We start from the raw sequence: 15,674 nt of genomic DNA, 5'->3' as shown, positions 1-15,674 counted from the left end.
CAAAGATAAGATGTTATTTATTCAGTTAACTCTTTACCGCTCTTAATCCTAAGTCACATTTGTTGAAAGCATCTCTCCAGGTTTTACCCACAATTATTAAAGCAGTATCGTAATTCTAAAAGTCGGGATTTATTTCATTAATAATAATCAATAATAATTGGATGATTTGTATAGCGCCGTTTTTGTGCAAAATCACCTCAAGGGCGCTGTATAAATATATAATACATTTCTACAATGATATATGTTATTAATAACTATAAATGGAGATATTATACAGTACCATACTTACCTGGTAGGTCACTTGAGATTAACACTTAATTAACATTGACTAATTTAGGACATAATTGGAAAATTGGATATAACTGGTCTTTCTCTCAGGAACGATATATTTAATTTAAGGGTATAACAGCTTAAAAAGTTAAGTTTTAGTTTAGACCTGAATTCTGTTGGACTTGTTATGAATCTTAGTTCCTGAGGAATTGTAGAAATTCTGGGACTAACTAATAATGCATTATTGTGTGTTCTTCATTGCTCAGAAAATAATGGAGGGAAATAATTATATTGAGTCAGTAGACATCTTTAATTTATCACTAAACAAATACAAAATATTGTTTTTACTAAGGCAGTTCAGATCTGTTCAATTTTTACTATTCATATTATATAAAGGCCCCTAAGCGTTAATAAATACATAAATAATGTATTATTAATAATTATTTTATCAAATATGACGTAAATGTTTAATGGAATTCGTATGTTTTGGAAATCTTGTTAATTATTTAAATTGATTTTTTTGTTTCATACCCACCCGAGTGGGATTGACCTTACTGTTAACCGACAGAAACGAGGTACATGTGACGTCACGCGTACCCTTCAGATTTCGATCGTTTTGGCAGGCTTAGAAAGTTTTAAGTTAGAAGTTTCATTTAAAAAACAGGAACATTCATGAAACGAACGTCGATCGGTAAATGCACCCCAGATATTTTCAACGGAATTCTCAGAAACTCTAAAGGCAAGTGTTTTGCTAAGCCCAGGATAATTTATTATCCCGACCGTCGCTTTTTATTGCGGGCAGAATGCACCACTTCAACAATCACCAGGAACAGGATTACATGGAGATGAATGATGGACTTGCCGAACGTCACAGCAGTGCTGCCAGGGTCTCTTATCTATGTGAGGTATCAGCGCTTTATTAGCAGCAGACACATACCTGGACGGATGACGAACCTCGTGCTGGCACTGTTGGTGGATGCAGTGGACTCTTTCGCTGCAGCAGCTGGTCCAGTTTCTTTACCACCAAAGATTCTTGCTGCAGAGTCTCCATTTTCTATCTTCGTCGAACGTCACAGCGGTGCTGCCAAGGTCTGGTATCTGTGAGAGGATATTGTTTCAGCGCTTTGTTAGCAGCAGACAGATACCTGTAAGGATGACGAACCTCGTGCTGGCACTGTTGGTGGACGCGGTGGACTCTTTCGCTGCAGCAGCTGGACCAGTTTCCTCACCACCTAGGATTCTTGCTGCAGAGTCTCCATCTTCTATCTTCGTGTCACCTGTTCCTGTACTTCATTTTACTTAACTTAACGTCACTTTTTTTGTAATATTTATATTTTTTATCAACTGTAAAGCGCCCCTGAGGTGATATCTCACAAAAGCGGCGCTATACAAATTGTCCAATAAATAAATAAATAAATTAGGAAATAATTCCTTATTCAGTTGCTGTCACATTAAATTAATTTACCCCTGACATGGTTCAAAGTTCACGCGGTCACCCTAACTACAAGTTAGTTTCTGTAATGAGTTCAATTTTTCCCTATATCGATTGCTATAACGGAAATATGACTGTACGGGGTGGCTGCATTAATACAGTACTGTCTTGTGTTCGTGTGGTGGGTGTCTTTGTGTGCGTTTTGTGTTGGGACAGCCGGTACTGCCCCCTCCACTTTTCTCCTTCCCTAAAAACATGTGCGCGCGAGACTACATTGGAGGACAATCTTTGGCACGCGTACCTGTGAAAGACCACATAAAAAAGGTTTTGATGCAATAAAAAACAATAATAAATTTCTTATTTGTATTAACTTCGAAGAAACAACAATAGACTTGAGGTGACCAATTCAAAATTTGGATTGTGTGTATTGTTGCGGTTAATATTATAACTCAACACCATGACAATGACGCAAACCTTTGAAAAGTGATATATAAAGTCATATATATAGCGACGGAAAAAAACTGACGTATAAACCTAACCTACGTAACCTGTTTTACCTATTTTTTGTTTCATAACTTTTCATGACTTTATATCACTTTTTAAAGGTGTGTTGAATTGTCATTTTGATGCGTTATCCGGTTATAATGGTTCCATGATAACTCAACACAGTGATAATTCAACACACTTTTACAAAGTGATATAAAGTCATTAAAAGAAGTGAAATAAAACTATACTTTTTATAACATATTAAGTCCTTATTATTAGTGATGAATCTATAGTCTTAGCTTTAAACAGCTAACTCTGTTGTGTGGCGTTTACTGGCAGTTTTCTTCTTTATCTTATGGGATAATGTACTAACGCCGTTGAGGTGATTTTTCAAGAAAATGGCGCTATATAAATTAGCCAAATATTATGAATAGTTTTTACAGTAAATCCTTTCAGCCCCAGTGTTAATTCAAATTAACATGAACTTTGTGATTTTTTTTACATTAACGGTAGCGAATTAGAAAAGCCATGTTTTCGTTTTCTTATAGCTTGTTGTCTTTTCTGTTTCGTCTATTTTTTCCGCTCGGTTTAAATCCATATTCCCGCCAGAACACCGATAAATATTTTGGCATCGGCTGATTGTGAGTTTCATTGAATTTCTGCCGTCATTGATCACTTAATTTAAGGTGAGATATCAATATTTTATACTCGAATTACAAATATTTTAACGCATCGAAATGTGTTCTATAATAATAATATCAGTTCAATTCACTGTTCACAGTCATTTTCCAGAATATTGTAAATGAATTTCAATGTTCATTCAAATTAACACTGGTAGTGACGGATATGTTTTCTACTAGTATGGCGAATTTTTAAAGATTTACTATCCTAGATTATTTCTTTATTATGAATGAATTATTTTTAAAATGTTATTTATTTGTACCTTAGAGATTATCACTACATTGTAAATGTGCGTTTTTGACATGAAACAGTTATTTGTATTACTTTTGTGTTATGTTTATTTTAATTTACTATTTGAAAAATACCCTCAGACGACCAATGTTAATCCAAATTAACAGAGTTAAATTTCTAAACAAAAAAAAAATTAAATACCAAAAATTTTCAAATAATTTTCTGAGGTATTATCAAGCATTACATATTTTATATATGTGGAAACAATAATGCGGGTGTGAAAGGGTTAATAAGTTTTACAATCTGTACTTTTCATTATACTTAAACGAACTTTTCTTCAATTTCACAGCAATTTTCTCTTCTAAAATCTAATGGTTTTTTAAAAACTTGCTGTACCTATGCAGGCTAAGCACTTTTTTGACGACTGTGTTCGCAGCATCTCTCACTGCGATATCTGGTCTAATCTAGGCCGTATCTAGATTGATAATCAATAAATTAATATACTAATTATATTCAACATATACAAACATCACACGCTTCCTCTTTTCCATCTCCTTCCCTTGCCTATTCCCTTCCCTTCTATATTCCATCTCATATTCCTTACTCTTTCCTATTCTTTTAACTATTTCCCTTCCTTATTCTTTACATATTCTACCCTAACTGGGATGTGGTAGTTCTACTTGCCTCGGAAAGTTGTGAGTAGTTTTTATGACATTTTTTCATCCGAACATTATTGAAAAGTTTCAGAACTCCTGCATCACTGTCTGGCCGGGGATACAGTCCACCCAACGAAATAATATTACTCCGCACGCGTACAGTAGTCAACATCCAGTAGCACGCCAGCGGGCGACTCGCGAACTAGCAATACAACTCGGCAAACCGATTCGCAATCATTTACCTACCGCTTGTTAAATTGCTTTGTGGTCTAATGTTTTCTTTAAAACCACACGTGCGTTTATCAAATGGACATTTGAAAATACAATATTCTATCCTATACTACTCTATAATGTGCACAGAACAGTTTTTGCAAAATAATTTGACAGATCTCTTTGTCGTTTGCATTTAGAATATTCTGTTGTACTACACAAGGCAGAATAGCAATTTTTGAGAAATAATTTGACGGTTTAGTGTAGTTTGAATGTAGAATATTCTATTCTATAGTACTACAGTTTTCGCGGAATAATTTGATGTTAGTTTGACAGAATACTTGTCTCACTGTGATGGATTATTGTGCGCCGGTTTCGCGGATTTATTTTTGACAATTTCGTGTGATTTTAACTCTGCTTTGGAATATTACACATATTATTGATCAGGTAAATAAAACTATTTTATCCTTATCATACTACTAAAGGGATAATCGCGATTTTCGTGGAATAAGTTGACATTTGACAGATAATTATGTTTTCTCTGTGTGGTTTTTTGGGATAATTCTGCGCTGGTTCCGCTGAATAATGTGACAGTAGTAGTTATTGTTGACAGTTACGAGTGAAATTTTTGGAATAACTGGGGTTTTTTTGACCAAGTAAATTTATAGAACCAGGAATCAATTGATGAAAATTAATATTAACTTCTCTAAGGAAAATAATTTCCCTGGAGAGTCTTTATGAGGAAAGGAAGGAGTGAACATGAGTCTTGAAGAAACCCATGTTTTGGTTGTAACTCAAGAATAAACCCATGATACATGTTGTAGGAACAAATGAAGGGCACGCATTTGGCGTGTTTTTCGACTGTCCCCCGGTGCCGAAGGGATGAATGACGCTAATTACTCAGAGCATCTCCAATTAAAATACTGGTAGAACAAGGACAGCATGACAGCTGACGCCTGTGCTCTCAAGATTGCAAGGTATGGGATCCATCAAACGGCCCTGGAAAAAAATCTGCAAAATTAAAAAAAAAAATCTGTGAGCGAATATTAGAAGTCTGTTGATTTCTATATTTTATAAAACAAATATAAATACATTTAAGCAGCAATAGATATAACACCTATACATTATTATTTAAAAAAGATCATCCGGTTTGAATGGATATTTTACCTCAAATCCAAAAATAAGTTTGGTATGAAAAAAGCAGCGTAGACGTTCCTAAAAGATGAAAAACTGAACTTTTATTTCACCGGCTGTATGTAACAATGCTCGCTGTATATAAAATTAGATATTATGTTTAAACATCTTACGTTTCTTATTTACTTAACTACTTTTATATGATATTGATTTTGTACAGAAGGGAAGTGTATATTATAAACTATATTTGATATCTCTAAATAGTATAAAAAAAGGCGCTATCCGTGTTTGTCTGTTTGTGCGCTTATTTCTTCTGAACTACTCAACGGATTTTGATAAGGTTTTCACTATCATTTAGAGAATTTCTTCCGAAAGGTTTATGTATATAATACATGCATATTAAATGTATATAAAGTAGAGAAAAGTCGATGTTTTGTAATCAAGTCGTAGATAAAATATTTTCGGACGCTTTCATTGCTAACGCTGGCTAAACCTTATGAAATACATCAACATAATCACTACGGAATTGTATATCTTAAAAAGGCCTACAGAAAAGTCTGCGATGGTATATGTCTATAACGGAAACGCGCTCTTTTCCAAATAAACTTAATTTTGGGTTTGAGGCCAAAATATCCAAACAAACTGATTAATTGACTGAGCGTAGCGAAATCCTCTTTTAACTTGACCATTCGGCATTTCATCTGTCTAAAAAATTGTTTGTTACGTTCCGGTTCCGGTTCAAGATGGCGGCATTGTTGGATGCTACCTTTTTATCCCTCACGATCGTACTTCCTATTGCGAGCTGTCAAATAAAAATAATCAATATTACAGCACCCACTGGCTTGAAGAAAGTTTGAAAAAAGACTTGTCATTGAGATGGTGACATTTTTTTGGACAAATTGTATAATTGCTTATTTATTTATTAACGGCTTTTTTAGGGGATTTTACATATGAATAGTAATTATACATAGGGAATAATTATACATAGTTATAAGCGTTTTTTTATTTAGTCATTGGTTATAAGCGTTAATAAATACATAAATAATGTATTATTAATAATTATTTTATCAAATATGACGTAAATGTTTAATGGAATTCGTATGTTTTGGAAATCTTGTTAATTATTTAAATTGATTTTTTTGTTTCATACCCACCCGAGTGGGATTGACCTTACTGTTAACCGACAGAAACGAGGTACATGTGACGTCACGCGTACCCTTCAGATTTCGATCGTTTTGGCAGGCTTAGAAAGTTTTAAGTTAGAAGTTTCATTTAAAAAACAGGAACATTCATGAAACGAACGTCGATCGGTAAATGCACCCCAGATATTTTCAACGGAATTCTCAGAAACTCTAAAGGCAAGTGTTTTGCTAAGCCCAGGATAATTTTTGAAATAACTGGGGTTTTTTTGACCAAGTAAATTTATAGAACCAGGAATCAATTGATGAAAATTAATATTAACTTCTCTAAGGAAAATAATTTCCCTGGAGAGTCTTTATGAGGAAAGGAAGGAGTGAACATGAGTCTTGAAGAAACCCATGTTTTGGTTGTAACTCAAGAATAAACCCATGATACATGTTGTAGGAACAAATGAAGGGCACGCATTTGGCGTGTTTTTCGACTGTCCCCCGGTGCCGAAGGGATGAATGACGCTAATTACTCAGAGCATCTCCAATTAAAATACTGGTAGAACAAGGACAGCATGACAGCTGACGCCTGTGCTCTCAAGATTGCAAGGTATGGGATCCATCAAACGGCCCTGGAAAAAAATCTGCAAAATTAAAAAAAAAAATCTGTGAGCGAATATTAGAAGTCTGTTGATTTCTATATTTTATAAAACAAATATAAATACATTTAAGCAGCAATAGATATAACACCTATACATTATTATTTAAAAAAGATCATCCGGTTTGAATGGATATTTTACCTCAAATCCAAAAATAAGTTTGGTATGAAAAAAGCAGCGTAGACGTTCCTAAAAGATGAAAAACTGAACTTTTATTTCACCGGCTGTATGTAACAATGCTCGCTGTATATAAAATTAGATATTATGTTTAAACATCTTACGTTTCTTATTTACTTAACTACTTTTATATGATATTGATTTTGTACAGAAGGGAAGTGTATATTATAAACTATATTTGATATCTCTAAATAGTATAAAAAAAGGCGCTATCCGTGTTTGTCTGTTTGTGCGCTTATTTCTTCTGAACTACTCAACGGATTTTGATAAGGTTTTCACTATCATTTAGAGAATTTCTTCCGAAAGGTTTATGTATATAATACATGCATATTAAATGTATATAAAGTAGAGAAAAGTCGATGTTTTGTAATCAAGTCGTAGATAAAATATTTTCGGACGCTTTCATTGCTAACGCTGGCTAAACCTTATGAAATACATCAACATAATCACTACGGAATTGTATATCTTAAAAAGGCCTACAGAAAAGTCTGCGATGGTATATGTCTATAACGGAAACGCGCTCTTTTCCAAATAAACTTAATTTTGGGTTTGAGGCCAAAATATCCAAACAAACTGATTAATTGACTGAGCGTAGCGAAATCCTCTTTTAACTTGACCATTCGGCATTTCATCTGTCTAAAAAATTGTTTGTTACGTTCCGGTTCCGGTTCAAGATGGCGGCATTGTTGGATGCTACCTTTTTATCCCTCACGATCGTACTTCCTATTGCGAGCTGTCAAATAAAAATAATCAATATTACAGCACCCACTGGCTTGAAGAAAGTTTGAAAAAAGACTTGTCATTGAGATGGTGACATTTTTTTGGACAAATTGTATAATTGCTTATTTATTTATTAACGGCTTTTTTAGGGGATTTTACATATGAATAGTAATTATACATAGGGAATAATTATACATAGTTATAAGCGTTTTTTTATTTAGTCATTGGTTATATACATAACTAAAATGCCTCAGTAATAACATTTTGTACTATTTGTTTAGTGATAAATCGAAAATATCCCCCGACTCCGTATAATTATTTGCCTCCATTATTTTTCTGGGCAGATAGGAATATATAAATATGGTAGTTAGTCCCAGAATTTATTTTTTTTAACTGAAATAAATAACAAAATACTTATGGATACATCATTATTTCTATCAATATTACTTCTTCAAAAACAGAAAACCATTTCAATTAAACGTTATCAACACTTATTTTGTTAGTTTTAACATTTATCAAGGCTCACTTCTTCCCTCTCCCTCTCATCCTTTTACATCTTTAAATGTAGACCCCGTACTGTCACATCGGGCCCAGACATTTAGTCTCAAGTAAGCGAACTTTGAGGTAGGTAGAAAATAGCATTTATTTAGCTCTTTTATGTGTACAACATATTGCATTTATTGGAGTTATCTCGAATGTGTTTATGTGTACAACATATTGCATTTATTGGAATTCTCTCGAATGTGTTTATGTGTACATACAACACATTGTATTTATTGGAATTCTCTCGAATGTGTTTATGTGTACAACATATTGCATTTATTGGAATTCTCTCGAATGTGTTTATGTGTACATACAACACATTGCATTTATTGGAATTCTCTCGAATGTGTTTATGTGTACAACATATTGCATTTATTGGAATTCTCTCGATTGTGTTTATGTGTACATAAAACACATTGCATTTATTGGAATTCTCTCGAATGTGTTTATGTGTACAACATATTGCATTTATTGGAATTCTCTCGAATGTGTTTATGTGTACATACAACACATTGCATTTATTGGAATTCTCTCGAATGTGTTTATGTGTACAACATATTGCATTTATTGGAATTCTCTCGAATGTGTTTATGTGTACATACAACACATTGCATTTATTGGAATTCTCTCGAATGTGTTTATGTGTACAACATATTGCATTTATTGGAATTCTCTCGAATGTGTTTATGTGTACATACAACACATTGCATTTATTGGAATTCTCTCGAATGTGTTTATGTGTACAACATATTGCATTTATTGGAATTCTCTCGAATGTGTTTATGTGTACATCATATTGCATTTATTGGAGTTCTCTCGAATGTGTTTATGTGTACAACATATTGCATTTATTGGAGTTCTCTCGAATGTGTTTATGTGTACAACATATTTCATTTATTGGAATTCTCTCAAATGTGTTTTTCAGTACAACATATTGCATTTATTGGAGTTCTCTCGAATGTGTTTATGTGTACAACATATTGCATGTATTGGAATTCTCTCGAATGTGTTTATGTGTACAACACATTGCATTTATTGGAATTCTCTCGAATGTGTTTATGTGTACAACATATTGCATTTATTGGAATTCTCTCAAATGTGTTTTTCCGTACAACATATTGCATTTATTGGAGTTCTCTCGAATGTGTTTTTAAACTTTAATAATTTTTGAAAAATATTTAATTACAGAAAAATATTGTCTAAATACGTATGAATGTGAAAAAATAAAATAATCAAAGATAAGTACAAATATTAAAAAAAACTCACGAACAAACAATCCAAACAACGCATTCTTAATTGACTTAACTTGACGACGAACATCCAGCGATGATAAAGCGAGCGAAAATCTACCAAATTCTTAATTCAAATTCGTTTACTGATATATATTATTATGTTTTCCGTGGTTTTCATATAATAAAACTAGTTTCTTTACTTGGTTTGTGTTGCTTGGGTTTTGGCCCAAATAACCGGCTGTCCCTATAAAGCGGTTTACCATTTAAGCGGAATCGACTGTATTTGTCATTTAGTTTTCCTTAAGGCCCCGTAGTAAGCGTTCAAAGATGGTTTGAAAGGGAGATATGTGCATACGAATGTTAGAGAGAGCGCAGTAATATTAAAAACGATGGCGAAAATGGTGAAAATATTTAATAAAACACGACTCATTTGAAATTGAGCAAAAATATCTCGACAAATGCTTTAGTTGCATTTAAAGATACACTGTTCATTTTTTCATGCCTATAACATATTAAATAACAGAATAAAACGTGATTTTTATAATTTTCGGAGCTTACTTTGCGATTTTTTTCTATCGAAGGAATTTCATATAATTAACGTTTCGGCATTACAAATGTATAGATTATCTTCGAAAATAACTTATTTTTTTGGAGCTTAAAAACATAGACTTACGATAAATTGTAGAAATTTGTAGGATTTTAACGCTGAAAGGTGATCATTGCTTACGAAACATGTCGGGCTGATTACTTTCAACCAATATTATTTGTTCAAAGATTTGTTCCGTGGGTCCAACAGTGTTTAAATGATTTACGACGACATCCTAGTCTTTGAGACTTAAGGAAGGAAGTGTCCAATTAAAGCAATTGTCTCTCAGTATTATATTATACAGACCCACTGGACAATATTATTATATCTTATACACATGCACTTTCCCGGCCATTTCTTGGCTTTTGAAATAATAAATAAATAAGTATTTTTATAAAGCTCAGAAAAATAAATAAAGTATCAGGCATATAAAAACTGCTTTAAGGTTCCAAATCTCCCTCTTAAGAATCCATTTTCTGTTTTCGTTTTATTTTATAATGTGGAAAATTAAGTTATTTAGAAAATGATCGTAAAACAATTAAACATTTATGCATGAACTTCGCAAAATAAAATAAAACACGCTTTTTTGCGATGTTGTTTTTTTTTCTTTTCTGGAGTGTTATTGTTAATGGCCCGATTCCAAATATTACACGACGTGGTGCATCGCCTTAACCTAAAAACAAATACAATCAGGTAACAATAAGAATAAAACAAGTATATGTATAAAATAACAACGACAACAAAACAAGAGACAATAAAGTTTGGGTGAAGTGTAAACAAGAAATTCGAGATACAGTTAGAGAGACGAGAGACGAGTTACGAGACCCAGTTTTTACACATAAAATGGCCCAACACTGACTTAAAGGCGAAGCTTAAATGCCAAATCACTATTTTGATTAATCTTTATAACGAATTGGTGTATATTATGAATACCAAAAAATATGCTTTAGATAAATTAAAGGTTTTTCTATCGTTTCGCTTGAGTAGAATAAAAATAAAAAAATAAATTACTCAATATAAAATATAAATGTAAACTACTAAAAAAAACATTTTTTTCAATAGAAATGTATGAACGCGTAAAGGAAACAACTTTGAATACAGTTTTATAGCTAAGATTATCTGTGACAGTTTCACTTGATTAACTTTTTTGCTTTCTTATAAAATTATTTACAAAATAAATAAAAATCAGTATTGTGCTTGAAATCGAACGTTTCTAGACTCCGTTTGTTTGTCAAGCGATTTTAATGCCTATTACCTACAATATAAGGTATAACAAGAATATACACATTTTTGGCCTGTAGCTTCCTCTTAAGTAAAGTTCTAGCGGCTGTTACTAAATATGTCCGGAATCTTAAGCCGGGAATACACATGCCTGTAGCTGGCACACTTGCATGCCAGCTCCTTGCACATGCCAGCTACTATCATGTGTATACGCGAACTTGCATGCCTGTACCTGCCTTGCAAGTAGATTGCACAACATTTGATTTACTGGCATGCAAGTTGAGGGAGGGGACGAGGGGGGCTATGAAACCGGCATGTGTGAACGTCGTGACAAGTACGGGCATGCCAGTAGCTGACCTGTTGTTCGCCGCGGCCTTTTCTCTCATTAAATTAGCCACACATTGTACTGCCAATTGCAATACGATGATATTTAATTCACTTCGAATGTTTTCCATTGCCAAAAAGCTTGAGACTACTCAGTCTCAGAGTGATTTGAGACACGTACTGTCTAGTGACTGGCATGTGTATACGTCTTGCAAATACAGGCATGCAAGGACGCAACTGGCATGCAAGTTTAACTTGCATGTGTATTCTCATTGCGCCAGTAGCTTGCACATGCCAGTAGCTTGCATGCAAGCTACTGGTCCACTTTACAGGCATGTGTATCGCCGCCTTTAGCCACTACAGATGACGTTAATGTAGTCGAAACATTCGCACAAGAGGTTAGGAGAAAGTTAACTTGGTTCTTTAAAAAGGAATATGGAAAGTTTCCGGGTTTCTTAGTAGACGGTGATTGATATTGATTTTGATTGTGGTTAGGTTAGGTTAGGTTAGGGGGGAAGATTCTATATTTATAAAAATCTAAAGAAATTTGATGTAATTTTTGTGATGGCGTTCATTTCTAATTTCTAATTTGGAATATTCTAGGATGTTCTTATATTATTTGAAATGTAATGTCAATATGACTCGAACACAGAACAGATTAATCGCTTGCATACAGCATGTTTCGAATTTGTTATTCGAAAATGTTATTTTTTTAAATAATTTAAAAAAACATACTGTTTGATGATCGTCATCCCTTTTTCGCAAACAACAACATGTAGCAACAACAACACTTAAGCAAAACAAAAAGCTGTTTCTCAGTAACGCTTCGCTATGATACCGCTGCCGAAAGTGTAGATATATATATATAAGGTTACACCAATACAAAACCTTAAGTATCTGCTTTTCGCGTCAACTATAATTACGCCAATTTGTGTTTTTTCATTTCTAATTCCTTCCTGAAGCGAAAAAATTGTAGTGCTAGTTGCTAATTATTTTAAGTCAGATATTCCATAGAATAAAGATTAACACAAAAATTGCCTTGTAGGCATGTTTCGTGATTCAAATATATGCCTAATCGAGGCTTAAATTCCGATGTATGAGTAAATAAGACAGAGCACTGGGCTGTTGGGCTAAATGGAATATTATTTCCATTCAAGTTTGTATGGAAAGCACTTCTAGATTTATTCTTTATTCTATGCAATGTACATAAATATAATGTTATCTGCTGATATAATTTTACATTTTCACAGCCAAAAATGTTATCGTGATTATTTTTTGGGTTATTTTGCCGTGTTGCGCTTCCTTATTCTTCAGCCAATATTTCGGGCGGCGTTACGCTATCCGAAACATTGGCTAAAGAAGGGTGAAGCGCAACACAACATAGTAACCCAAAAAATAATCAGAGTGATATTTATCTTCTTCGTTTTACAAACGCGAAATAATACTTACATTTTTCGTTATCCTATTTGCTAAACTGATTTTATCTCTCTAGAATTCTATTCAAACATTATTCATTCTACTTATACTATAGCACACGTGTAAAGTGATTATCTACTCGTACGTTCATGGGTACAACTCCATTAAGTAAATAAAAATGTCTGATTACACATGTAATGCAAACGAACTTGTAAGTGGTACCCTAAAAATAAAATATAACAAAGTATTTAACCCCCGTCGGCTAACGTTCGTCAAAATGACGAGCATGAAATGCAAATCTACCTGTCTCTTTTGAATGCTTCTACCGAGAGTATTCGTCTCGTGTCAGATTATTTGCGAAGGAGTTTGTGTTTAGTCGGTTCTAGTCTTAATTTCTTTTGTTTATGATATATCTAGTGATACGTTATATGTTGACTGGTTAGTTCAGTTGTCATCGTTGGTTTATATATTTTCTGTTCACTATGTCAAAGGCAAATGAAGGTGAAATTATGTTAAAAGATTAAATTTATCTAAAAAATGTATTGTTTTTAGATTGATTGAGCCTAGCAAAGCTGTAAATTTGTTTGCACTTTCCATTTTTGTTTCAAGATGGTGGTAAAGATTATTGTTTAGTTTTCATTTATTATTAAGAGAAAATTAGTATTAATGACACTTTTGGATGCCATTTAGTACTTAACTTGATTACGTACAAGTTTTTGCTATTATTTGTTTTTAAATTATAACCTCATAATTCTCTATTTTCCTACTAAAAAAAAGGATAAAAAAAATTGGACTTCAAAAAAATGTTCGTCAAATAGTCGAATGGTTAGCTTATTGAGATAGAATAACAACGTTAGCTATTTGGGTTTAAAAAATAAATAAATAAATGGGGCGTGTCCTTATGTTCAAAGAACGTGAATTTAGTTCTTAATTCTGGAGAAATAATTGATTTTGAAATATCGAAATGTTCTCTTGTACTAATTGATCTTTAATTTATTTGGTTTTCTTGGACCGAGAATTTGAAAGGTCGAAAAAATCGGTATAGACCAACTTCTAGTTATTTTCTGTTCAGTATAGGAAACAGATTAGACCCGAATTCTGCATGTATTTTTGTACTTGCCCACGAGAGGTCCAACAATTACTATCGCGGTATGTTGCGACACTGACGGGAGTTGGGAGGTTAAGGGGGTGGGGAAGAGCTGCCCGCTATTCAGATCTGGTCATCGAACACGGTTAAGTAATCAGTTAGCCAATTCAACATTCCGATTGTGAATCCTCCCCTCCCCATGGTGTTAAGCGGGAATTTAAACCTTATCGCCATCTACGCAAGGGTTGTTATTGATAGCGGCTCAATTTAAAATATTACACGACGTAGTGCATCGCCTTAAGGGCCATCTCAAAACATTTTTCGAAACTTTACGCCGATAGATGGTGTTATTTTCAATATCGTCTAATAAAACACTTTTAACACGTTATGCTTTATAATATTGAGATGAATTATTGGTTTGCGAACGTATATAAGTAATATTAATCTGTATAAATTTTTTATGGTACCTATAATTACATAATCGTAGAAAACGGCTGAAAAATGCACAATTTCATTGCAAAAAATACGTGCAAAAGACATTTCACGCAGCTCCGCGCGCGTTGGTACAGGAAATTTTTATTTACCCAACCAAAACCATTTGCGAAAAAGACTCCATTTCAAAAAATTTACGATGTTTCGCATGAGTATGAAAGAGACACGAGATAGAGGTTTGTTCAATTCACTAAACTAAATCAATGCCTGGGAAGATTAAATAATTTATAAAAGGAGCCGGCTAGGAACAACGGTATGTGTGCCGGGAGCTGGCGTTAACTGGACCTTTTTTTTAAAGGCTGCTTTTGCTAAATGGACATAATCATACCAAGCGATGTAGGTATATACCTACATAGTAACCATGTATTCGCGCGGTTACTTGCTCACAAATATTTCGCGAATAAGTCAAAAGGTTACACTTTTTCTTACATTTCTATGGGGCGCATTCATCAAACCAACGAAGTGGTTAGAATTGCCAGACGGAGAAACAAATTTGTCATATGCACAAGCTCTCGTAACATCATCTCGCATATAAATAATATTATAGGCATTGTTTTGAAATCAGCTCGCCACGTGCGTCGTAATATTATGAGTGTCCACAAAGACGATGCCTACAGTGTGCATATGAAGTCGCCTTTTCACATTAAAAAACTTTTTGTATTTTGTAAATGGGTATATTTTATTTTCACAAATGACAAACATGTCATGTTAATAATAGTAAATCCTTTATAGGGCAGAAAGGTGATTGAAAAAAAAAAAACTTTTTGTACAAATATCTTATACACGGTGTCCATAAACTAGTTGTAAAACTGCCATCACAGTAAGCGGAAAGCGTTGCCTGGGTCGTGATGGAGGAATTAGCCAGCTGTGGAATTGAACTCACGATGCCTGGCGGGAACGACGATAGTAAAAGATTTTTTATTTACTTATTTATTTATTTTTTATTCTTTTCACATATTCTGTCCATATTTCTTTTTTTTTGTAAGATCC

General features: G+C 33.5%; 1 protein-coding gene across 2 annotated transcripts in view; it reads left to right on the top strand.

Moving 5' to 3' along the window:
* Positions 1 to 15,674, top strand: part of Agpat1 (1-Acylglycerol-3-phosphate O-acyltransferase 1) — a 102,112-nt gene that overhangs the window by 47,307 nt on the left and 39,131 nt on the right. The window contains exon 1 of one of the 2 annotated variants that reach the window (XM_089643444.1): positions 3,971 to 4,413. The exons of the other annotated variant lie outside the window; for it this stretch is intronic. The gene's annotated coding sequence lies outside the window, so the exon portion shown is untranslated. Of the gene's footprint in view, positions 1 to 3,970; positions 4,414 to 15,674 lie in introns of those variants that run through there. 2 annotated transcript variants of the gene reach the window in all.

This window comes from Hesperophylax consimilis, chromosome 19 (genome assembly GCF_061612785.1).
Source record: "Hesperophylax consimilis isolate HC1 chromosome 19, BYU_Hcon_1.0, whole genome shotgun sequence".
NCBI lineage: Eukaryota > Metazoa > Arthropoda > Insecta > Trichoptera > Limnephilidae > Hesperophylax > Hesperophylax consimilis.
This window is presented reverse-complemented; position numbering and strand designations above follow the sequence as displayed.